Source organism: Globicephala melas, chromosome 15 (genome assembly GCF_963455315.2).
Source record: "Globicephala melas chromosome 15, mGloMel1.2, whole genome shotgun sequence".
Lineage (NCBI taxonomy): Eukaryota > Metazoa > Chordata > Mammalia > Artiodactyla > Delphinidae > Globicephala > Globicephala melas.
In genome coordinates, this window is record NC_083328.1 from 50,146,728 (window position 1) to 50,171,990 (window position 25,263).

A 25,263-nucleotide genomic window follows, 5' to 3' on the forward strand; every position below is an offset into this window, starting at 1 on the left:
TTTTTTCCCATATATTTATTTACCTTTTGTTATTTATTCTTTTGAAAATTGCTTCTATATACTTTTCTCATATCTATCTCTATTAAGTTACTTATGTTTTTCGTATTGATTGATGGGAACTCTTTGTATATGTTGGATATTGACTCTATGTCTAATATATGTACACACACACATTTTTGCCAGGGACAGTACAGCATACTGGTGAGGAGCACTGGCTCTGGATTGGCATCCTGGGTTTCACCACATGGCAGCTACATGGCATTATTCAACTTCTTTATATCTCAGTTTCCTCAACAGTATAAGTGGAATAAACTTAATAAATTAAATAAACCTTTAAAAACTTGAGGCTCCCCACTACAATCCATATTACTTACTTTTATGCATTTAGGTCTATTTCTCTGCCCTTAAATATTATGTCTTAATATGTTTTAAAGTTTGGGGGGAGGACAATATAATTTTGTTGCTGTTTTGAATGATATCTTTATATTGGTTATTGCTGGCACATTAAAATGTCTGTACTTTGTGTGTGTTTATCTTACTTTTAGACACCTTGAAAATCTGTCATATTTCTGTCATATTTCTGTCAATTTTTATTTCATTATGTTGAATTTTAATGTAAAATTGTTAAATATTCCCCAGTATTTACTAATATTTTGGTCTTCTTTTCTAGGGCTCTTAAGACTATTTTGAATAATGGGGATTTGTGGTATTCTTGCCTTATTTTATGGGAATACTCCTAACATTTTTATCATTGATGTTTGCCATAGTTTTCCTGAAAACACCATGTCAAATTTAGGAAGTCTCATTGCCCAACTTCCTAATTTTTAAATTTTAAAATCAGGGGTGACTAAGACATTCTGTCAAATACTTTTCCAACAACGATTAAGATGTTTTGCTCATTTATTCTACAGTGATTTAGCATAAAAACACTTCCTATTCTTTTGTTGCTGGTGGTTTTTTAAAATTTGTTTTTGATGATAGCCATCCTAATTGGTGTGAGAAAGGGCTGTCATTTTAAGGAGGTGATCAGAGTAGGCTTTGGTGAGAAGGTGGCATTTGAGACTTGACAAAGGTGAAGCAGATACTTTGGAGAAGAGCTTTCCAGGCAGAGAGAGCAGTGGGTCCCGAGGTAGGAGCCTACCTATTGTGTTTGAGGAAGAGCAAGGAGACCAGAATGACTGCAAGCAGCCTGAGGGGGTGGGAGAGAGGAAGTGAGGAGGTGAGATGGGAGCCCTGGGAGAGTTTTGAACAGGGGAGGGATGATACACTTCCTATTCTTACACTGTTCTTGTATTCCTAAAATAAACCTTCCTCCATCACTACACATTGTTAATATTGCAAGATGTTGACACAGTGAATTTGAAAATATTTTATTCATTATATTTGCACTGAGCTTAATGTCTACCCTTGTATGGCTGCTTGTTAGACATAATATCAGTGGTTTTTATTTTCATGTTTTCTTTTTAATGTGCTTGGATAGATTGTAAATACCAAAGAGATTACTTACTAATTAAAATTTTGATAAAAATCTCCCTCCCAAACAAGCAAATCTTGCTGTCAAATTAGAGTATATGGGGGTACAACAGGTTAGATCTTTGACTATCTTCAACTTTTTCTGTAAATTTGGTTTTTTACTCATGTCAGGGAACCGAGTGGTGTGGGGACACATGAGAAGTGTACTTTTCACCTTCCCTGAGCACCTGGTGGTCTGTGGGGCCGGGACCATGGCCAAGGCAGGTGCATGCAGGTGTCCGTGACCCCTGGCGGCTGCCTAAGGAAAGACCTCTGCACGCAGGAGTTCAAGGTCCTGCGGAGCTGCTTCATCTCCGTGGCCAAGAAGACCCTGAAGGGCAGCCGTTAGAAAGGACGGAGTGCTGCACTTATCCATCTGCTGCCGAGGGACACAAAGCCCTGGGCCCGGTACTGATGGCTCCAAGGGTGCAACATCTAAAACCTCTAAAGCTCTTCTGGCTAACAGGACCGGAGACGTGTTAGGGCGAGAACAGGCAGAGGGGGAATGGGTTTTCCAGCATTGCATACATAAGAATTCGGGTTAGAATTAGATGCAATGAACCAACAATAAAGACCACTCTAAAGCCATGGCCGAGGTGTGCATTTATAATTTTAGTAAAAGGAAATAAAGAATTGGGGTGAATTTTTAATCTCTGAAGCCACTGAGAGTAACTCCTTCCTAGCCAATCCTTTGGGCTCTGTCCAGGCTTCTAACCTCAGTGAAACCCACTGCATTCAAGTCCAGTCAAGTTTTCATACATTGTCATCTGGCTTTTCCATCAGAAAGCATGGGGTGGAGAAAAAGAGGGGCGAAACCCTTCTAATCGTAGAGTGGCTCCACCTTGGTGATGGTCCAGAACAATGACCAGTACAAGAGAATCACACAACCCCAATGGTTTCCTGTGTCCATATAGGAAGAGAGCCAAGTGGTGGTTATTTAATATAGTTCAGTGATGTTTTTAATTTATAGGCCAGAGCAATAAACATGATGTTGGCTGCTTTCCCAATTTGTTCTTTAGTCATAGCAAAGGAGATTTCCATTAAGGGGATCTAATGCCATCTTGAAGTTTTTGTAAAGTTTAATAAATAATCTCAGTTTCAGAGTTAAGTTTAATCACCTCTAACCCTTTAATAAGTAACTATTCTTTCCACATAGAGGCCAGAGGAGGTTGTTGCTGTTGTTTTTCTCTGTATTTGGACATTTTGCCCTTTGCAAAATAATCTCAGAGTGTATGGTAAAACCTCCTGGTGCCCCAATCCATGTCCTCTCAGCCAACTCCTGGATTCACAGCAGCTGTAGTTCACCCCGCTCACACCCTGGACCATCCACACCTCTCTGCTGGCCTCTCTGCCTGGAGGCTTCCTTGGCACTAAGGGAGTTTTCTCAGCCTGCATGGTGCATGCAGGGAAGCGTTAACACTCTCAGTAGCAACCTTCACCCAGTGAACTGGAGCCTGTGCAGAGACACCCCTGCTTCCCTGTCGCTCAGTGGGGCACATTTCTAGCAAGACTGAGGCACCAATAATCTGCTCATGTGCACACTCTTACTGCCTTCCCTTCTCTCCCTTAGTCCCCCCTCCCTTGTGGCACTTCTGGAGTCACCTCCCAAATAAACCACTTGTAGCCTTATCCCTGCCTCAGGGTCGGCTTTTGGAGCAACCCAAACTAAGACAGGTCATGAGCAGAGAAAACTGAGGGTGTTCCCTGAAATGCACAAAACTCAGAGCACGTAAAACAATAAAGTAATTTATGTGAAGATAAAAAAATGGCTGGCAGATGGCATTGCTCTGCCAGAGATGGAAAGTTAAAATAAGTAGCAACCAAATACCAGAAATGTGAATAGAGAGAAAGAAAAACTCCCATCCAGGGGTTGGTCTGTGTTTGAAGCACAGAGAAGGTGTTGGTCCTAGGCAAGGGCAATGCCCCCGATGCCCTGGCTTCTTCTGCTCCCAACTGGTTTCTGTCTCTGGCTGCCCCTTGCTCTGAGTGCCCCTTTCTCTGACTTCTGTCCAGAAAGGATGGGTATAAGCCTGTGCTCATTATTTCCAGAGCAGACAGATTTTCATTAGACTCATGTGCTTTTAAGAGCTGGTGTCAGCCGCTTCTCGTGCCCCAGGTCACATCCTCTTGACCCGAAATTTTACAGCAACCAGCTTGGTGAAGCCATCACCTGACAGCACCTTGCATCAGCAACAGCAACTATCTCTTGCTTTCTGCCCTGCAGCTTCTCTTTGCCATCTCTTAAGATGCCTTCTGGAAGCCACTTAGTTGTTCTGAAACATGTGCAATCCTGGTAGTGCAAGGTCATGCACACCCCCTGGGGCAACTCTTGATCTGTGGGACAAGGAAGCTGATGGATAATTTCTCGCTCGTCCTTCTGGAGGACGATTTTGAGGTGTACTCTCCGCAGCTTCTTAGAGCGCCCCCTGGAGGATTGAGCCGCAATTGCCCAAGGTGACGCTTGGCTTCATAACCCACCTTCTTTGTTATACCCTTTCGTCTCCTACTCCAGTTCCTTGGGATGGAACCACACAGAGTAAACTTCCTGCATACACACTCTGTGTCCAGCTCAGCTTTCTGGGAAACCCAGTACTTCTTAGGTCCACATTCCAGAATGACGAGGTTCCCCGTTTCGCCTTTACCAATGGTTCCTCACACACCTTCCCAGCATGATTGCTCTTCTGAAACCATCCTGATCTCATCTTGGCTTCCAATGAACAAAGGTGTGAACATCTGAAAATTAGATCATTGCTGCTGACTCACTACTGGTAAGGAATTAACCATTCGTAAAGAAATGAAGAAATGTTTAGAACTCTTCTGGATCTTCTTGTTGAATTTTTGAGAACTCTGATAGGCTCATTCCTCAGCTGATGATTCTCCTCCTTTAACTTCCACATTTCCTTGGGATGTACAGTATTTATGCCAGTGGCTATAGATTTTTGTAGGGATTTGTGGATTCAGAAAAATGTTTATTGATATTCACAGCCCTTGGATGGGCACTGTTGAGAATACAGAGGAGCTGAGATGCAGTTGCTAAATTTTAGGGATAATCTAAGGATGAAATAGCAAAAACTTCACACATAATCAGAGCAAGTAAAATACAGAATTCTGTAAGTGTGACAAGTAAATTATTGACAGGATATTATTGTGGAGAGAGAAATCACATCTGGTCAAAGCTAGAAAGAAGCTGACTTCACAAATTTCTTCACTCAGGGAGTAAAGGATGCTCCTTGATGGACCACGATGAGACCAACAAAGGCAATGGTCAGTTTTGCCACAATGGCAAAAACGCTCGTGCTTGGTTGGCTAAGGCATTTTGAAAGAACATTTTTCAATTTAATTCTTAAACATTTTGGTGGCTCTAGATTTCAAGCTCCAAAGACATTTGAACAAGTGTTGGAATGCTATAGCGTTGAATGACATGTTTATCCTCTTCAAGGTTGAGCTTTAGAGTTATGAAATCTATGTTTTCTGAGGTTATAATGTCATAATACATGCATTATTCACGCATTATAACCCTCCATGCCTCTGGGTGTTTCGGCTTGTTTATGAAAATTTCATTGTTATGCACGTGTAGATGGCAGTTTGAATGACCTAGAAAGAACAAGACATTAAAAGTAATGATTACATATTTCATGCCATCCCTAATTAACTTTGTTTTATTTTCTAAGAGCTACAGATGTTATATTACTCATTACAATCTGTTCAAATATTATTTATGTCACGCAAATAGGATGTTTGTTGGCTTGAAATATTTAAGCAAATTCTGTGTGCTTCTTTAAATTAAAAAACAGATAGCAGGGTGTATTATTCATTTTTTTGTGTGTCTATAAAATGAGGAGCTAAACTAGTTGAGGTCTTTAATGCCTTCTTAGCTCAGAGTGTGGTCTTCGGACCAGTGGCATCAGCATCACCTATGAGTTTTTGGAAGTGCAGAATCCCCACCCCGGAACTACTGACTCAAAAGCTGCATTTTATCAAGATGTCCAGTGATTCATAAATACTTTAAGGTTTGAGAAGCCTTGAACTACTTTTTTCTAGAGCTTTAATTCTACAGGTTTGAAGAGCTGACATTGGCCTTAATTGCAATAATGTCTGACACATGAGATGCTCTCAAGCCATCTGGTGACCAATGGTACTTAGGTATTAGAATATATATATTTTGAAATATTAATTTCTAGTATACTTTTAAAACAATTATGTTTTTTTCTTTTGAATGTCTTCCTCCTACACTTAGAAGATTGGCTCATAAATTTCGGAATATGTGGGCAATCTAAAGAATTACAAATAGAGAAAAATTCAAGAAGAGTCACTCAAGGAAAGATTTCTTAGCAATTCTCAGCTGTAGGGTTTCTGAGAAACATCTGAATTCTGAATATGTTTTCTATTACTAGGTTAAAATATTTTGCTCTATGAACAACATTTAAACTCACAGGTAATTTTCAAAATGCAAAGTAAAATGCGATATCGTTTTCTACTTATCAAGTTGAAAAAATTTGCCAGTATTAAAAAGGTTGCTAATATTCAGCAATCATAAGTAAGTACATAAATAACAACCTGGGAAGATGTACATTTTTAAATGGAACAATCAAGTTTTAGTCCAATATGTGTAGCCTGATACCATTTTATTAATATAAATTATATATATATATATTTATAATATACACAGATTTCAGAATAAGCATAAGAAAAAGTTGGAAAGAACAATATCACACTCATAATGGTTACTTCAAGGACAAGGGATACAAGAACAGACTTTTAAACACGTATATGAAACGACTGGTGGAGGTGTGGGGAGACACTGGATTAGCTATCAAAGGGAATAAAAATACATGTTAGAGTAGGCTGTTAAACCATTAACTTTTTAAAAATTTATTTTAATTTTTTAAATTTAATTTTTTTTATATTGGGGTATAGTTGATATACAATGTTTTGTTAGTTTCAAGTGTACAAAAAAGTGACTCAGATATAGATATACATATATACATTCTTTTTCAGATTATTTTCCCATATAGGTTATTACAGAATACTGAGTACAGTTTCCTGTGCCATACAGTAGGTCCTTGTTGATTATATATTTTAATTAATTAATTAATTTTTATTTATTTATTTTTGGCTGTGTCAGGTCTTTGGTGCTGTGAGCAGGCTTTCTCTAGTTGCGGCGAGCGGGGGCTACTCTTTATTGTGGTGCGCGGGCTTCTCATTGTGGTGGCTTCTCTTGTTGCGGAGCATGGGCTCTAGGTGCACAGGCTTCAGTAGTTGTGGCACGTGGGCTCAGTAGTTGTGGCTTGCGGGCTCTAGAGCTCAGGCTCAGTAGTTGTGGTGCACAAGCTTAGTTGCTCTGCGGCATGTGGGATCTTCCCAGGCCAGGGCCCGAACCCATGTCCCTTGCATTGGCAGGCAGATTCTTAACCACTGCACCACCAGGGAAGCCTGATTATCTATTTTATACGTAGTAGTGTGTATATGTTAATCCCAAACTCCTAATTTATCCCTCTCCCCCACATTTCCCCTTTGGTAACCATAAGTTTGTTTTCGAAGTCTGTGAGTGTGTTTCTGTTTTGTAAATAAATTCATTTGTATCACCTTTTTAGATTCCACATATAAGTAATATCATATGATATTTGTCTTTGTCTGACTTACTTCACTTAGTATGATAATCTCTAGGTCCAGCCATGTTGCTGCAAATGGCATTATTTCATTCTTTTTTATGGCTGAGTAATATTCCATTGTATATATGTGCCACATCTTCTTTATTCATTCCTCTGTCGATGGATATTTAGGTAAAACATTATTTTAAATATAGTGTACTTGTAGGGTATTTCTTATTCCTACTGGACATCAAGGAAAGCTGCATTCGTTATTGTGACAGATCACTTTGGGGTGGTGTAATTCATTCTTTTCCAACATTAAATGTTTCTGTTTTTCTCATTACTTGTTTGGAACTCAAATATGGTCATATATAATATCGATGTGCTAGATAAAATGAAATTATATTTAGACTTAATTCTGTCCTCTTGACATCTTTTCTGCTTTCAATACTGTGAGTTCAATTGAACCAACCTTTAACTCTGCAAACTAATATTCATCTTATTAATTTTTTTTATTTGGACTCTTCACTTTTTCAAATTATTTAGCTACTTCTTTGCCAATGGCAGAATCAGGTTTCTAGTCCTAAGGTATAGGACAAAAAGACATTACACAAGATTTTCTGTGAAAAAGTACTCAAGCCAAAGAATTCTCCTCAAAACTAGAGAACCAATGTGAGTCTGAGCAAATCTACCATGAAAAAATTACTGCGGAAAAAATAAAAACAAAAGCAAGATCTTCTAAACTAAGAATAATAATAAGTAGGTATTACTGCCTGAAAGTTTATGAGTCAGCTGGGTGTGTCTTATGGTCTCAGTGGGCTTCCTCATGCATCTGTAGCTGTTGTGGGTCAAGTAGGCTGCTCTGCTGACCTTGTGGTGGCACTCTCCCATGTTTCGGGTGTCAGCTGACAGTAGGCTGGTCTAACGTGGCCTCAGCTGTACATGTGCTGTCATCCTCCAGCAGTCTGACTGGAGCTTATTCCCAAGGTGCTGGCAGGACTCCAGAAGAGCAAAAGCGCAAGCTCCATTCACACTTGGGCTGGGAACTAGCCCACTATCACTTCTGATATGTTCTCTTGGCCTAACCAAGTGCAAGGCCAGCCCAGATGCAAGGCTGGAAAACAGACACAGCCACCTTCTGGTGGGAGGAGTTGTAAAGTCAAGTTAAAAAAACATGAAAGAAGGCTTCCCTGGTGGCGCAGTGGTTGAGGGGCTGCCTGCCGATGCAGGGGACACGGGTTCGTGCCCCGGTCCGAGAGGATCCCGCGTGCTGCGGAGCGGCTGGGCCCGTGGGCCATGGCCGCTGGGCCTGCGCGTCCGGAGCCTGTGCTCCGCGACGGGAGAGGCCACAGCGGTGAGAGACCCGAAAAAAAAAAAACATGAAAGATTGAACAATTAAAACACTTTAGTAATTGATATGTCACTACTTGGAATTAAACTCCTTTTGCATTCAGATCCTCTACTTCACGCACCCCAGGCTTTCTCAGAGGCTTGAGCATTCTTCATTAATAGGAAGACTATTTCATCATTTAAAAAATGGAACACAGTCCTATTGTGCAGCAATTCATTGGGGGTATTTTATAATGTGTTGTCTATGCCCCGATGTCTGCATTTCCACTTTGAAGTTTAGAGGTTGTCTTAACTCTGGGAATATTGAATATGTTTACATAGCAACTTACGAACTTTGCAAGAGTCTATACTTTTCAGACTAAAAAAAATGGAAAAAATTAATATTTGCTCACATATTGGTGTTTATAAAACCCTAGTATAACTTAAGAAAGATGGATTTTACATAGCTACTGATAGATTTTATTATAGTCATGTCCATGTTCAAGAATCATTCTTTGAATGATTCATTTATATATCTGAGATTTGTGAGCATATAAACACAGTCTCATGACTCCATGAAACTTATGTTTATATTATTTCTCTCAACCATATGATAGGCCCTCTCCAGTTAAATAAAACTAGCTGTAAAGAGCATAACCCTTAGGAATAAAAAGCCTTTCCAAATATAGTTTTCTAAATTTGGCAGGCTTATTTCAGAAAATGAATCTTGTTTTTAAAAAATCTGTGATTTGCTTTTGTGAACTTCTCAAGGCTAACAATGACATGAAATCATAGTGTTTCATAGAGATGTTATTTAGTAAAACTGCTAGAGATCAAAACTTGAGATTGAAAAAAAAATCCAGAATGTATGCATCATTTTTTTTCTTATCCAGCAAACCCTTCATATATAAAGTGAAATGGGGAATTCTGATAATTCTTAAATACTATAAGAGTGCTACTTGATTGAATTTTAAGCCTCGAGTTATATATTGGGATAATTATCACATATAATAAAAATGAGAAAAAATTACTTGCTTCAGTATGTTATATCCTTTTTGGTCAATATGATATGAAATGGGAATTTTGAAACAAGTATAGTATACTGTATTATTAAAGCCAAATTTAGGGGAATTCCCTGGTGGTCCAGTGGTTAGGACTCAGCCCTTTCACTGCCGTGGCCTGGGTTCAGTCCCTGGTCAGAGAACTAAGATCCTGCAAGCCACACGGCATGGCCAAAAAAATTAATAATTAGCTAGTCGATAACTTTTATTATAATCTATTTCTGTCAGTGGTCTCTAAGAACAATTAACACAAGAATGCTATCGGCTATTTATCAACAAATGAAAACTTTTGCTCTTGTTCTTAGTGACACTTAAGTGACACTAACTAAAGTCAAATTTAATTGAGTAAATAAACACAGTGGAAGACAGCTATGATTGAGAACTTACATGCTTTAAGTAATTTTTTAAATGCCAAATAATCTGGATCGTTTACCTCTACAAAATGCCCCATGAAGAGCATAATTCCTTACAGCCTAGTTTTTATAGCCAGGCCAAAAAACAAAGAAACAACAACAGAAAAACCTACTTTAATTTGTACACTGTTCCATATATTGATTCAGAAGCTAAATATCAATATCAATTTTGCCAAGGTTACAATTCCTTTATTTTTTATCATTGTTTTTAATTGTGGTAGGATATACATAACATAAAATTTACCATCCTAATCATTTTTAACTGTATAGTTCAGTGTCATTAAGTACATTCACATTTTTGTGCTAACATCACCACTATCCATCCACAGAACTCTTTTCATTATGCAAAACTGAAATGCTATACCCATTAAACAATAACTCTCCATTTCTCCCTCTTCCCAGTCCCTGGCATCCACCATTCTACTTTCTGTCTCTAAGAATTTGACAATTCCAGGTACCTCATATAAGTAGAATCATACAGTATGTGTCCTTTTGTGACTGGCTTATTTCACATAAGATAATGTCCTAAAGATTCATCCATGTTATAGCATGTGGCAGAATTTCCATCCTTTTTAAGGCGGAATAATATTCTATTGTATGCATATACCACATTTTGTTTATCCATTCATCTGTCAAAAGACACTTGGGTTGCTTTTACCCTTTGGCTATTGTAAGTAATGTTGCTAAAGACATGGGTGTATCAATACCTCTTTGAGGGACTTACCTGGAGGTCCAGGGGTTAAGCCTCCGTGCTTCCACTGTAGCGGGCCCAGATTTGATCCCTGGTCAGGGAACTAAGATTCCACATGCCGTGCAGCTCGGCCAAAAAACTTCTCTTTGAGACCCTGTTTTCAATTATTTTAGGTATATACCCAAAAGTGGAATTGCTAGACCTTAAGGTAATTCCATTTTTAATTCTTTGAGGAACCAAGATACTGTTTGCTATAGAGCCTGCACCATTTTACATGTCCACCAGCAGTGCCCAAGGGGTCCAGTTTTTCCACATCCTCACTAACACTTGTTATTTTCTGGTTTTTAATAGTAGCCATCCCAGAGTGAGGTGTATTTCATTGTGAGTTTGATTCGCATTTCCCTAATTAGTGCTGTTGAGCCTCTTTTCATGTGCTTATTGACCATTTGTATATCTTCTTTGGAGAAATGTCTATTCAAGTCCTTTGCCTATTTTTATAATCAGGTTGTTTATTTTGTTGTTGAGTTATAGTTCTTTATACACTTTGGATATTAACCCTTTGTCAGATACATGATTTATAAATATATTCTTGCATCTCATGAATTGCTTTTTCAATCTGTTCATTGTGTTCTCTGATGCACAGAAGTTTTTTTTTTTATTTTGACGTAGTTTGGTTTATCTATTTTTATTTTCTTTTTTGCCCGTGCTTTTGGTGCCATATTCAAGAATTGTTGCCAAACAATCCATTTATTTTTAGCCAAGTCTGTCTTCTAAGGCACAAAGATGCTTTACAATGCAAATCAATTGGATAACCTGAATTAGTTTGCTTATTAAAAACACAGGCTATTAAAAATGAACAAAATAAAATTGGCGAGCTGAGGTTTTATTGAAACTTCAGCTTTTGAAAAGTAATAAATTTTATTTAACTAGTAGATTACTTTGAGGCTTTGAATTCATGTCTAGCTCATGGATCCTTTCAAATTGAAACATAATGGAAACCCTTTGAAGTCAGAGTCTATGTATTAGGTTTCTTTGTTTTGGCAAACCACCTCCTACAGTGAGTAGCAAACAGCCTCTATTCAATAAACCCTTACAATAATAAAATAGCCCAGGAGCGGCTATTGATATTATTCACACCATGTTTTCAGTTTATGAATGAACAAATTGAGATCCTGCAGGAAAAGTAATCTAAGTGTTCAATATTGAGTACAAAAGAAGTGACTTGCAGATACAATAAAAATGCACAGGTTTAGAAGTTTGGACAGCCTGTCAAAATTAATTGATAATTAGGGGTAATTGATGCCTGTGGGATGCAGGTGTGCATATGATGTCACCCTTTAATTGTAAGCAGGTGGTGCAATGGAGACATGGAGATAAACTTTGGGTCTCTAAGAAAATTTATTACAAGAGTTTTCCCTCAATTCTGTAAATGGTCTGAAAACGGTCACCTTGTCCCTTGGGGGCTCCCACATGGCATGCTAAGAGATCGTCTGTGTAAATTGCCATCTTGGCTGACCACATTTTATATTTCTAATTTTATTCTGTAAAATTTACAGCATTTTTGACTGAAGGAGGCTTCTGTCATTGGGTTAACATCCTCTCTTTTTTCAGATGGGAGAACAGAGGCCTAGGAAAGCAGTGCCTTGACACCAATAAACTGCCGGTAATGGGTGTGGTAAAGATCCTCATTAGATTCCCAGATCCAAAAGCTTATATTTGTTAGAAATGTCAGCAGAAACAGAAAAGCGATAACAGTTTCACAATCCAGGACTTGAGTTTCCTCCTTGTCTTGTAGCTTCTGAGAGCTTCTCTCCCTCAGCCATGCACAAAGCCAGAGAATCTTTGGTTTCCAACACTCAAACGCCCCCAAACCTAGTCACAAAGCCATGGGGATCCTAGTCATGGTAACTTCCCCTCATTAGCCCTACCTGTTCTTTGGCTGGTTCCACTGTCACCAGAAATAGGTGAGCTGGACCCCTTTCCCAAGATCCTCCACTCTCAGCTGTCTTTGATAAAAGTGGCTTCATTCTCTAAAGATTAGCATAGCTTGCTCCTCCAAGCATTGCTGTTTCTGGAGTCCCAAAAAAATTGTATCAACAAGGTTGCCAATTTTACAAAATGTTCAAATTCATCTGACTTTCCAAATAGTGGACTGGAAACCTCCACTGGAAAATTAGTGGACATCTGTGAGAGTCAATCTGGGGTTGAAGTAAAATTCTGATGTACTGTGAAATCAGGTCAGTGCATTAGGATTATATTTTAATAGTTATGAATGTGCTAATACATTGCTGTTTTTCAGTGCAAATTGGCAACACTCCCAGACTTCGGGAAACTTTGAAGGAAAGAATTTCAAAATTCCTGTCTAACAAATACGTACAAGAAGTCAAAAAAGACATATTAAGAACCTTGTATTAAAGTACACAATAGGGCTTCCCTGGTGGCACAGTGGTTGAGAGTCCGCCTGCGGGTTCGTGCTCCGGGCCGGGAAGATTCCACATGCCGCGGAGAGGCTGGGCCCGTGAGCCATGGCCGCTGAGCCTGCGCGTCTGGAGCCCGTGCTCTGCAACGGGAGAGGCCACAACAGTGAGAGGCCCGCGTACTGCAAAAAAAAAAAAAAAAAAAAAAAGTTCACAATACACCCTAGATTTATGAGTTATGATCTTTTTTTAAAAATGAATTTATTTTTGGCTGCTCTGGGTCTTCGTTGCTGCACGGGGCTTTCTCTAGTTGCAGTGAGCACTGCGTTATGATCTTAAATGGGATCTATTTGCACTGAAAAAGGCAACATTGTTCAATGGTGCAAGTAGCAAGGAGAAAATTCATAAGGAGAGAAGCTCCTCTTTCTTCTTAGAATTTATGATTCCAGTGAAGTCATTGTACTTCCTCAACTATTTTCAAGATTGCTTATTACAGCAAAAATAGGACAAAGAGATGGGAGGTGCAAAGATTCAGATTTCTGTTGGATAGTATAAAGAACTACTTAACAAGAGGCTGCCTTGAGCATCTCATGAAAACTGGGTAAGCAGAAGTTAGAAAACCATCCTTCAAGGATATTGTAGAAGGTATTTCTTAATTGGAGGAGAAGTGTACTCAATGACTTTCAAGGTCCTTTTGAATTTTAAGATTGTGCTGCTACTTTCTATAAGATAAAGCCAAAAGGAGCCCTAGTTGAATGGCTGGTAAATAGTATGCCTTAGAAATGAATTCTCACTAACAGCATTTGGAATTTAGCAGAACTAAATTTGAGTTTCTGGAACCCACATAGAGGCTAAGGGATGTCACAGAGTTGGATGCGAAAAGGGAGCTGCAGGAGCCTGGCAGGGTTTGCAAATCCACTGCCCCGCAGGGCCAGCAAGTTCTCTGAAGGCAGCTGTAAGATAGTCATGTGGTGGAGGCAAGCCTCAAAAGATACGTATTCAAAATGTAAAACACTTCTGGTTTTCTGTCTTATCAAATCCTTACCCTAAGCCTTTACATTCAGAACACATAGAGATAAGAGAACTCTGAGACAAATGGCAAAGACCACAGAAGCAATCTTCGTTGGGGTACAACTGCGGCCCATTCCCCCTGAACGTTAGCACAGTTCAATGTAGGAGTTTCCCTGGTATCCAAAAGCTTGTGCAAGGCAAAATCATGTTTGCCTTGGTATGCTTCAGTTTAATCCCATCCAAGGCTCATATGTCATGCCACTTCTCCCCTTTTGCATATGCTCCTCTCTAGGATTCCTGACTCTGGGCAGTGTCTCACATATAGGACCTGGTCTTCTGCCTCCTCTGAATCAAAAGTGACCTAAGCCATATCCTCTTCCCTCTGGGCCTTTTATATATGTCACTGAGTGAATTAAGATTTAAAGACAAAAAGAAACATGCTGTGTACCTCTTCCAGAATGTTTGTAAGATAATTGAGTTTTCTTAGAATGCAACACCATTATCACAAAATCATGCTTCTGTAATTGTAAATCCCATGCAGGTGGTCTGCAGTTAGGGGCGAGAGTCTGACAGTTGAAGGTGTGGTCTGGTTGTGCAGCCCACACCCACCAGATAAGTCACCCCCTCTACATCTAAGTATAAAGTTGAAACTATGTAATGGTTTCAACAAAATGTATCTATTTCTTCTGTGGAGCAGCTACTGTTCTCTTGAACAAATGCCATGATTGAAACAGGGATAATATTATACTAAAGCTAACTCATTGTTTTCTAAAAGTTAAAGTATTTTTCTTTCTTTGGGATTTTATTAATTTTTGACACATTTTCCCTATTTCTTTTTTTTTCAGCTTATTGATTGGAAATTGTATATATATTTAAGGTGTACAATTTACTCTCTATATATTGATATAGATGATTTTATATAGAGAGAGAGAACATCAAGTTGTACATCTTAAATATATATACCATATATATAGTGAATATATATGTACATTAAATATATACAATATATATAGTGAAGTAATCACCAAAATGAAGCTAGTTAACATATCCATCACCTCACCTAGTTACCATTTTCTTCTATTTTTTTCTCTTTTTGCTTTGTTGTGGTGAGAACACTCAAGATCTAGAAGTTTAAATATTTATTGTCCTTGGGGCTAAGCTTATTATTCGTCCTTATTGAGTACAGCTTTGTTACCTTTTTGGTAAGGAGTGCACTTAAGTGTTACCTTACATATAGACTAAAATAATTTTTTAGTTTTTTGAGGAGAAATACTTTAAAAAATTAAGATGTCAAAAGTCTATAATTCAGTGGAGATGAAGTATGAAGACTTTAAGAACTTGTAATCACAACTGCTAAAATTAATTTACCAGAGTCTTCTGCAAACTAACCAGATATTGCTCTTGAGGAAAATGTATCAGTCTACTATAAAATATTTGGATTTATACCATAAAAACCCAAACACAGGGGCCCTATGGTGGCCATTTATCTGACAAAAACCAGGACAAAACTTATCCATCTGCTTCCACTGGACCAAAGCAGTGGAATAAACAAGGAACCAAGTAATTCCAAATGAGTCCAGTTTCAGGGTTTGAAGTGTTATTAGAACACTCTGAACTGCTTCACCTTACAATCTCTAGTGTTCACAGGACACCAAACCAAAAAGAGAGTAAATCTACATTCTGCCGTTTCCTATGCTCACACATTGTTTTCACTCCAAGGACCCTTTTGGGTTTTTTTGTTTGTTTGTTTGTTTTTAATTTTTTATTATTTTTTAATTGAAGTATAGTTGATTTACAATGCTGTGTTGATTACTGCTTTACAGCAAAGTGATTCAATTTTATATAAATATATATATATATATATACACATTTTAAAAAATATTCTTTTCCATTATGGTTTATTACAGAATATTGAATATAGTTCTCTGTGCTATACAGTAGGATCTTGTTGTCTCTCCATTCTATGTACACCAGTTTGCATCTGCTAACCCCGAACTCCCAATCCATCCCTCCCCAACTCTCTCTCCCCCTTGGCAACCAGTCTGTTGTTCCCTAAGTCCATGATTCTGTTTTTGTTTCATAGATAGGTTCATTTAGGTTGCATTTTAGATTCCACATATAAGTGATATCATATGGTATTTGTCTTTTTCTTTCTGACTTACTTCACTTAGTACGATAATCTCTAGGTCCATCCAAGGACCATCTTGAAAATACACTATCCTCTCAAGAACAACTACTAATTATGTTTAAAGTCAAGGCAAAAAACAATTCATAGACGGAAAGAACATCCATTTTTTCACACTTTCTCTTCTACCAAGCCTTTTAGCCCAACTGCCAGAGAAGATTGAAACAGAAGTTTCAACTGTTTATGAGCTGTGTCTAACCAATGTTTGGGAGAGAAAATATCACAGGTAGGACTCCCTAACTCACTGGGTAAATGGGGCTTTCAGTGGAAAACAAAAATTGCTTGTAGTCCCTACAGAGGCCAGCAACCTCATTTTTGAAACATGGAAGGCAGTGATAAAAGGCATTTGCTTGTTTTTCTCCTCTCACCTCAAACATGCATGTATCACCTCATTCGCAAAAGGGAGAAATAAGCTGAACATTCCACATGCTAACCTTAAAACATACTTCTTAGTTGGGTGGGTGAGGCATCTGGCAAGGCTTCCCGTGTGTCTCCTCCACGGCAGAGGGCTCCTCGCTCTTTAGAAGAAAGAACGGCCCTTCTCTTGGGGCGGCAAAATGGGCAGGAGGCGTCCTGGAGCTGATTCTCTCTACGCTGCCTGCAAGTGGCTTCCTAGGAGCATTGCTGAAATCCAGTATCCAGACTGCCCTTGCTGAAGTCATAGTTTATTCCCATCTCCCATTTGAAGATATAGAAAAGGAGAGAGATGAAAATACCTGTGGCTGCTATTAAGTAAACAGCATACAGGATAGCAAAAATGGCCAAAGCAAGTGTGAGATCCACAATGAAAATGATCAGCTTTGTCAACATGTCTGCATTTCTCCTAGTTGACAGAAGATATTTAAAAATTCCCAAAGGCATGCACCATGCACTTATGTCTTTATAAGATGTGGGCAGGAAAAAAGACATTTCTAAACATGTTAAAGTGTGCTGTAATTCCCTGAGGATCTACCAGGAGTGCTGCATAATGAAACTTTTGATTTCCCAACTGATACAAAACAGTGGCTAAAGGTAAAGTATGAGATATTGCTTCACCATGAATACGCTAATGGGGAGATGTCCAAGAATTTTATTTCATCCCCTAACTGTGTAACTGATTCACTTGGATTGTAATTTCCAAGGGTAGGAACACACTAATGTTATGCATTTATAACATACAAGGCTATTATAGAAATCTGATGTTTTTCTTGGAAAATTGAAATGTACCAGTCCAGTGTGAAAGGAAAATAAAGCCATTTTCAAACATGCAAACACTCAAAAAGTCTACCTCTCTTGCGTGTATTTGGAAAAAAAAAAAATACTAGAGGATATACTCCAATAAAACATCTTTACTGAATGTGGAAAACATACACTTTGTATGTAAAAAATTGTGAATTTAACTAAGAGCAATGAAATTAAATCCCAGAATCACAGCTCAGCAGCAGATATACAAGATAATAAATTCAAATTAGAAAAGGAAGTTAGTGGGCTGCCAGAGATAGTCATTAAGAAGACAGTCACTTTCTTGTATTAAATGGTATGATTAGAAAGCGTGATAATCTAAAAACAAAATGGCCAGTATATTTCTTACTTAACAAGGTAAACGAAAGGTAATAAGAGAATCCAAGAAGAACATAAAGTTGAATAATGAAGCCATGGTACTAAAATGAAGCAAACTAAACTGAAGCATGATTCTGAATAAGTGATGGGATATAAGAAACGAGAATCTATTTGTCCTTAATATTCAGAAACTTCTGCTTCAAGTAGCATTAAGTGTGGGATTGCATTTCCAAAGGGTTTAACCACACTGCTTGATTTTACAATGAATATTTTCAAACTCATAATATTCTAAATGCTATCAACTAGTTTTACATTTATAGAAATCTAAAACACAACAAGAATGTTTAAATTACGATAGTGACAGAACAGAATGTTTAGGTTATAAACCTTGACAATTTAAAAGTAACGATATAGCCAAATAAAATTGGGAGGCATACTGAGAGAGATGACAAGAAGTGAAGAAGTATTGATTTCTGTATCTTGCATGTGGAATTCAAGGGATACTGTCCAATAATTGGTGTGAGAAATAAAGATTAGGTATACTTTTAAAAATAATAAGACATAATAATATGTATCCTCACAACTATGTATGCTCTTTTTCACCTAAGGTAGAAATAAATCGCTTCATGATAAGAAATAATAATGATAATAAAGAAGGTCAGTGGGAGAGTTAAAAATACAAATTTAAGAAGATTTGTAAGATAGAATGGGTTATAGAAGGTGTTGCATTCTTTTTTTTTTTTCTTTTTTTTTTTTTTGGCCTCGACCCACAGCTTGTCTTTGTTCCCCAACCAGGGATTGACCCTGTGCCCCCCTGCAGTGGAAGTACAGAGTCCCAACCACTGGACTGCCAGGGAATTCTCAAAGGTATTAAATTCTTGATTTTCATGGTAGGAAATCAACAGATACTGTTTAAAATTGGTAAATAACAAACTAGACTAAAAGTTTATTATCTAGACCTGTGTTGTCCAATCTGGTGGCCCCTAGTCATATGTGGCTATTGAACTTCTGAAATGTTGCCAGTCTGAATTGATGCATGCTCTAAGTATGAAGTAGACTTAACATAAAAAAGAATATAAAATATCTCATTCATATTTTTATATCGACTATATGTGAAATAATAACATTTTGGATTGTGGGATTAAATAAAATACATCATTAAAATTATTTTCATCTATTTCTTTTTACTTTTTAAAATGTGGCTAGACTTGTTAAATGTGGTTCACATTACATTTCTATTGGATAGCACTCATCTAAAATTTTAGAGCTAAAAACCAGGAGAACCCAAACTAAAAAATGTTAAAAATAGTTCTCTCTGGAGAGTAGGATGGGGTGGAGTGAAAGATTTTATATTTTCATTTTGTGCCCTTTGTACAGTCTGAATTTTTATTACCAAGTCCATTCAGTATTTAAATAAACATTTACTTACATACAAATAAAGGATAACGTTCAGTAAATAAAGATTATGATATATTTTAAAAGAGTGGATTAGGTGGAGGGATGAGAGATAGAAATGGAAAGAACAAAGTGAGATGAGTAAAGTAGATTAAAATGTGAAAACAACACAGCTTTGAATATGTAGGAAAAGAAGGAAAGGGTTGGTAGGTAATTATAATTGGGAAAGGAGGTTAAAATTATAAAATGTATCATTATTGATCAATAGTGCACTTTTCAGTTTACAGCTCAATTTTACGAATCATTGGGTAGTTTCCTACAGATTAGATTATGTAAAATAATTAGTAGAGGATGGCATTGTGATGTTTAATACAGGTGTATCTAGCTTTATGCTTAAGTAATACATACATGCTCCAATTTAACAAAGAGAGAGACTCGGTTGTAATGGGTCACTTTACTAAAGAAGCTTGTCCTTAAATAAAAGAACCAGCAAAGAACTTCAGAACTATACATCTTTAAATATTATCTTGTAAATTCAAAGCCTTGATTTTACAAAGCTTCTAGAGAAGTAACAACATCAGGGGAAGAATGTGGGTTTTCTATTATAATTACAATTTTAAAAAATTAATAATATTAAATTTACAAACAGCATTTAATAAAATAAAGTGTATATTCAAAATTTCTCAGACACATTAATTATGTAAAATTAATTTTAGTACTAATTGGAAAAAGTATTGTGAGTTCAGTTTTTTCTTCAAAACAGAGAGTATGTTTTCAGAGGTCACTTTGGGGAAGAAACTTCTGCTCCATTCCATTAAGGATTTGTTCCATCAAAATGTCTGTAAATTTTTCAGAAGGGTGGGCAGAAATGTAGCATTGATATAAACAAACTGTCATTTTGAATCACTGTTTTTAAATTTTCTCCATAGTGTGATTTTACAAAAGAGAGAAATACATTCCACTTTCATTTTTATTTGTCTTTAATTTCTCATTAGAACATCATTTCTTTGGCTATTGTATTTGTATACCATGGCCTATGCTAACAGATTAAATTTCCTCAGTCTTTGACATATTGAGATCTGTTGGTAAATTTTTACAAAAATAATTTATTTTAAAGAATACGTTTTGTTAGGAAAAGGGAAACAGGAGATTAAGGCATTAGAGGACATCAAGAGATTCAAATAAAGGAAGGAATATGGAAAGGGTTGGGCTAAGAGAAGAGTATATAGCAAATCTCACCAGTTCTGCAGGCTTAAAGCTCAGTGTGCCTGGCTAGTGTGAGATCAAGAGGGCATAAATTGGAATTGTGGTTTTTTGTGTCTCTCAGTGTAAAAAAGTGAAATGACTTTATATGTAGATTGATATCTGGCTCAAGACTAAAAGAATCAGAGAAATTCTTGTCATCAGACACAAGGATCTCGGGTTCTTATCCTAGAGAAGATTTATGTAGAAATAGTTAGATCTAGAACCAGTCAGAGAAAAGAATAGTGCTTTAACGTATAAAGATGCTTGCTGACATGCATTTTTATTGATGGATAGGTTTCTTCTTTATGAAAATCAGATTTTATTTTGACGGTCAAAAATCACATTCAAAAAAAAAAAAAAATCACATTCAACTCTTCATCCTTAGGTACTCCCAAGATACATTTCCAATTATTTAAAACACATTTTAAACCAGCTGCTGTCGAGACTTCAGTCGATTTTGAACTACTGCAGTGTCTCCTGGAGCTAAATCATACATTTAGTATCTCTTACCTTTCAGATCATCAAATCCTATAAGACTTACTATAAATCTCTGCACTTCCACTCCATAATGACCTGGGCAGAAACATTCTGAATTAAATGATGCTATGACTTGATTTATGTACATCTGGACTTTCAACCCAATGGCTTCCCAGCACTCTATCAATCTCCATAAAGTCCTGGTAACATACTTGAAAAGAACTGCAATGCAGTGAGTTAAAAATGAGGCCTGGGTTTTTGCCAATGTTACAAGATAAGAAGCCGTGTGACCTGGCCCATGCGGTGTAGCTGGTGGTGGAGGAGTGATTGTACTCTGGGCTCAGCAGACCCCCGGGAGCTCTGCTGCTTGCCCTCTCTAGTTAACTGCCACAGCCTGAAATGACTTTTTTCCAACATGCCACTGCTGAGAAATGTTGAGAGGAACTTACATGCTTGGACTTCTTTACTAATTCTTTTATGATGTTAAGTTGAAGCTGATAGAGCATGCTTGCATTTTTACCCTATTAATTTATTCAGATAGGAGCCTCCCTAAGCCTAATATAATATAATTCAATAAGTCTGAGGATTGTTTTATTGTTCCCAATATTAGGTGACCTTCCTCTCTCAAAAGGGATTAAACCATCTGATCCCACTGATATCAGGCTTGACCACGTGGCTTGCTTTGGCCAATGAAATGTGATCAGAAATGCTAGATGCCAGTTCTGAGCAGAAGCTCTAAGAAAAACTGTGTGGTTTCACCATCATTCTTTCCCCACAGCCACTGAGCTGTTAGGTCCTTCAGCTACTCCTTCAGCCTGAGTGGGTTCTGGATAGAAGAGCCAAAGCTCTATGATTGATGTGTAAAATGATGTGTATAGTGTTGTAAGCTACTAAGATTTAGGGGTAGGGCATGTCTCTTATAGTGTAACTTAGCCTAAGCTGACTGACACAATCAGCATCCTTTATAGAAACTGTAAGTACAGTCTGAGCATGAATAAACCAAAAAAGGTCAGCAAAGTCACTCTCTGGCCAATGAGAGTGACAATCTTCTATCTCAAAATCTCTGCATTCCTGGCCTATCCTCCTTGTTTGTCCTTTGGAAAATATTGGAGACTGGGAATACTGCATTCAGGAATGCTAAATGTCTGTACTCGAAGGGCCCTGGTAATCTCCCCTTTTCTTATCAGATTGGAGACAGGTCTGGAGTCCCAAAGTCTGGAGATCTTTCTCTTCCTGTTTCATCACTGATGCCAGCACTAAGCCAGCCACGAAAGACTTCTCAGGCAAGAACTTACAACTGCAGAGATTCTTGGAAGAGTAGGCTGACTCAATTTATAGTGGAGCCTGCAGAGATAAGCATGGGCATGCAAATCCAAACAGCATACTAGTCAAGTGAAGAGAATTATCTGTGGGAGACCAGCTAGACTGGTACAGTCTACATGGCACTTAAGAGTCAAGGGGAATGTAATTCTGACAATCTGGGATTGTCCAAATCAAAACGGAATGTCATTCAGGGAAGACCATCAGGCCACAAATCATTAAGACCTTAGGTCTAAATTTAACTCCATGTTTCATAGCTTATGACATAAACTGTAATGCCCATTTTTATCTCTAGAAATGACTGCACGAGTCTTTCAGCCTGCCTGGGTTTTCATTCCAGCTAGGCCACTTTCTGGTTGTATACCCTTGGGAAGCTACTTAACTCTTTTGTACTTCAATGTCCTCTGTTGGGAAAGGAGGCCAATAATAGTACCTACCTCATACGGTTATTGCAAAGATTAAATGAGGTAATAGAGGTAAAATGCTGGAAAAGTGCCTCAAGTACTCAATGAACATAATCATAATTGGCTATCTTGCCTATCTCAAAAGGTTGCCAAGACGATCAGGTGCCTAGAAAGAACTTTATAAACCTGATGAAGCATTATTTTTCTTGTCTCTTATTTCCACTTGGCTGTACAACACAACTTATTTTTCTCTGACTGGGACTCTTTGAGGGGCAGCGATAATTTAGGATGCTTCATGGATTCATTCAAGAAGACCAAATCTTCTTTTGAGACCATTGGCGTCAGAAACAATTTGTCTCCACAAATCAGTCTTAAAATGCATGTCAAATGTGGTAAAATCTTCACAATCTGGTTGACTATTTGTGTCAAATTTTTCCCAAGGTGACCTTCTTTCCACACCTGGAGCTCTTCAAACCATGAGGACAGATTTCACAAAACTAACACTAAAATGATGAATCCCATCACAGAGAAAAAAGAAACAAATCCATTCTCCATGCACAGAACAATGCTTTCAAGATTCTTTGCTATTTATTAACTGTCCATATTGCTCCCCTTTCCTCTAGCATGGCTAATGTACCTTTTCAAAGGCATTCTGAATTTCATAAGATTTTATTGAAAATTGCCTTCATCTTACTTTAGGAAGTTAAAGAATTATTTCATACTAATTTTTTCCCCCAAAAGATAACTGTGGAATAATTCCACCAAAAGTTGTAGAAATCAGATGCCCTCTGAGGAGATTTCCACCATTCTGTTTTTTTTTTGTTTGTTTTTTTGGTTTTTTTTTTTTTTTTTTTTTTGCAGTACTAGGGCCTCTCACTGTTGTGGCCTCTCCCGTTGCGGAGCACAGGCTCCGGACGCGCAGGCTCAGCGGCCATGGCTCACGGGCCCAGCCGCTCCGCGGCACGTGGGATCCTCCCGGTCTGGGGCATGAACCCGCGTCCCCCGCATCGGCAGGCGGACCCTAAACCACTGCGCCACCAGGGAAGCCCCATTCTCTGTTTTTAAAGACCTTTATCCCATCAGGTATTTACCTCTTCTGCTTGTGGATTAAGGCATCTTTTCAAGCCAGTTGAGAAATATCAGATATCTATTGAATAGATATCCTTCCTTGCAACGTCCATGTGAAAATGACATGTCTTTAGGGCACAAAAATTGAGCACTTAAACTCAACTCAATGAGAGAATGAGAGTGATGGCTCCAGTTCAGACAAGAGAGATGAAAAGATAAAAAAAAAAAAACCCACTGCCGTTTCTTGAAGAATTCGGAAGCTGTTTTTGTCCTGTGTTGTCTTCCTCCTCAGATTTTCCGGGGCATTATACATAGCAATAGCGCCATCTATTGGCCTGTTCTACCTGTTGATTTGCTGTCCTGAAGATTTTTGGCAACTACTGAACTGACTGACAGGTGTGGAAGAACAAAGCTCATGGTTTCACTTTGAACACCCTACTCTTGTTTTCTACTGAGCAACTTCATTGTGCAGTTTTACAGTTAGTTCAGTAGCTCACCGCTATTAAAAAGAAATGTTAAGATAAGCCCATTTCTTAGCTCCTAAACTCTCTCTTCTTCAAAACTAAGTTGTATAAGTACCATAAATAACAAATTCTTATTAGTCTTTCTGTTACAGTATAGTGCGAATAAATAAGCCATCTTGGCGGCACATAAACTTCACTGTTTAATAACACTAACTAATTAACTAACCCAATTCAGTTTTATTCCCTTATCCTCAAGTGTTTCCTGCTTGCAGGAATAGACATAGTAAACTTAGATTTATCGGTTCATATTAACCTCTTGTTTAAATGGAACTAGAGAGTTCACTTGGTACATGCATGCAACAGAATCTTGGAAGAACTTTATAAATATATTATTAATTTAAAGATTCCCCCCAAATAAAATAAAATAAAATTGATGCATCAAGGGAAAAAAAAAAGCTCCCACTAGGAGAAAGTATGGAAATTCTGCTTTCTTACTATTTTTGCTGAATTGTGAAATTGATTGACCAGATGAAATATAAGTCAAAGATTCTTTTGAAGTTCAGTGTAAAGATCTCTGGACCAAGACAGACTTCTAAAGAAATCATCAAAGTGAACGCTAACAACCTCACCGCAGCTTCCTGATGTTTGATTACTAAAAGGCAATGACTCACACACAATAAGGGATTGATGAATATTTGAAAAACAAGGGAAGGGAAGAAGGAACGCAGACAAGGACTATGTAACCATAGTGCATGTAGATCAGGCTCAAAGCAGAGCCTGAGAGAGAGAGATCCATGTGTATATGAAGTACCGAGGGCACACTCTTCAGGAAAAAGCCTGCAACGAAGGAGATAAAGCAGGATAGCAAGGATGTGGTCTTAGGTAAGAGCTAGCCTCTGCCCAAATCCACAGGTGAGCTCTGGAGTATAAGCTGCATCACAGATTTGAATTCCTCTATCAGTCAATCAGTGGTTCTAAGTTTGTCTCTGGTTGCTTAGGGGAAAGATATAAACTTCCTTGGCAAGGCATTCCTTATACATGCTGGGCAATTGTCTACAGGAGTAGCTAGTAGTCATTAACATCTAATATTCATAGCAAATCAGTTGGGCACACTGGCTCATCTGAGGCATCTGCGTGGGGC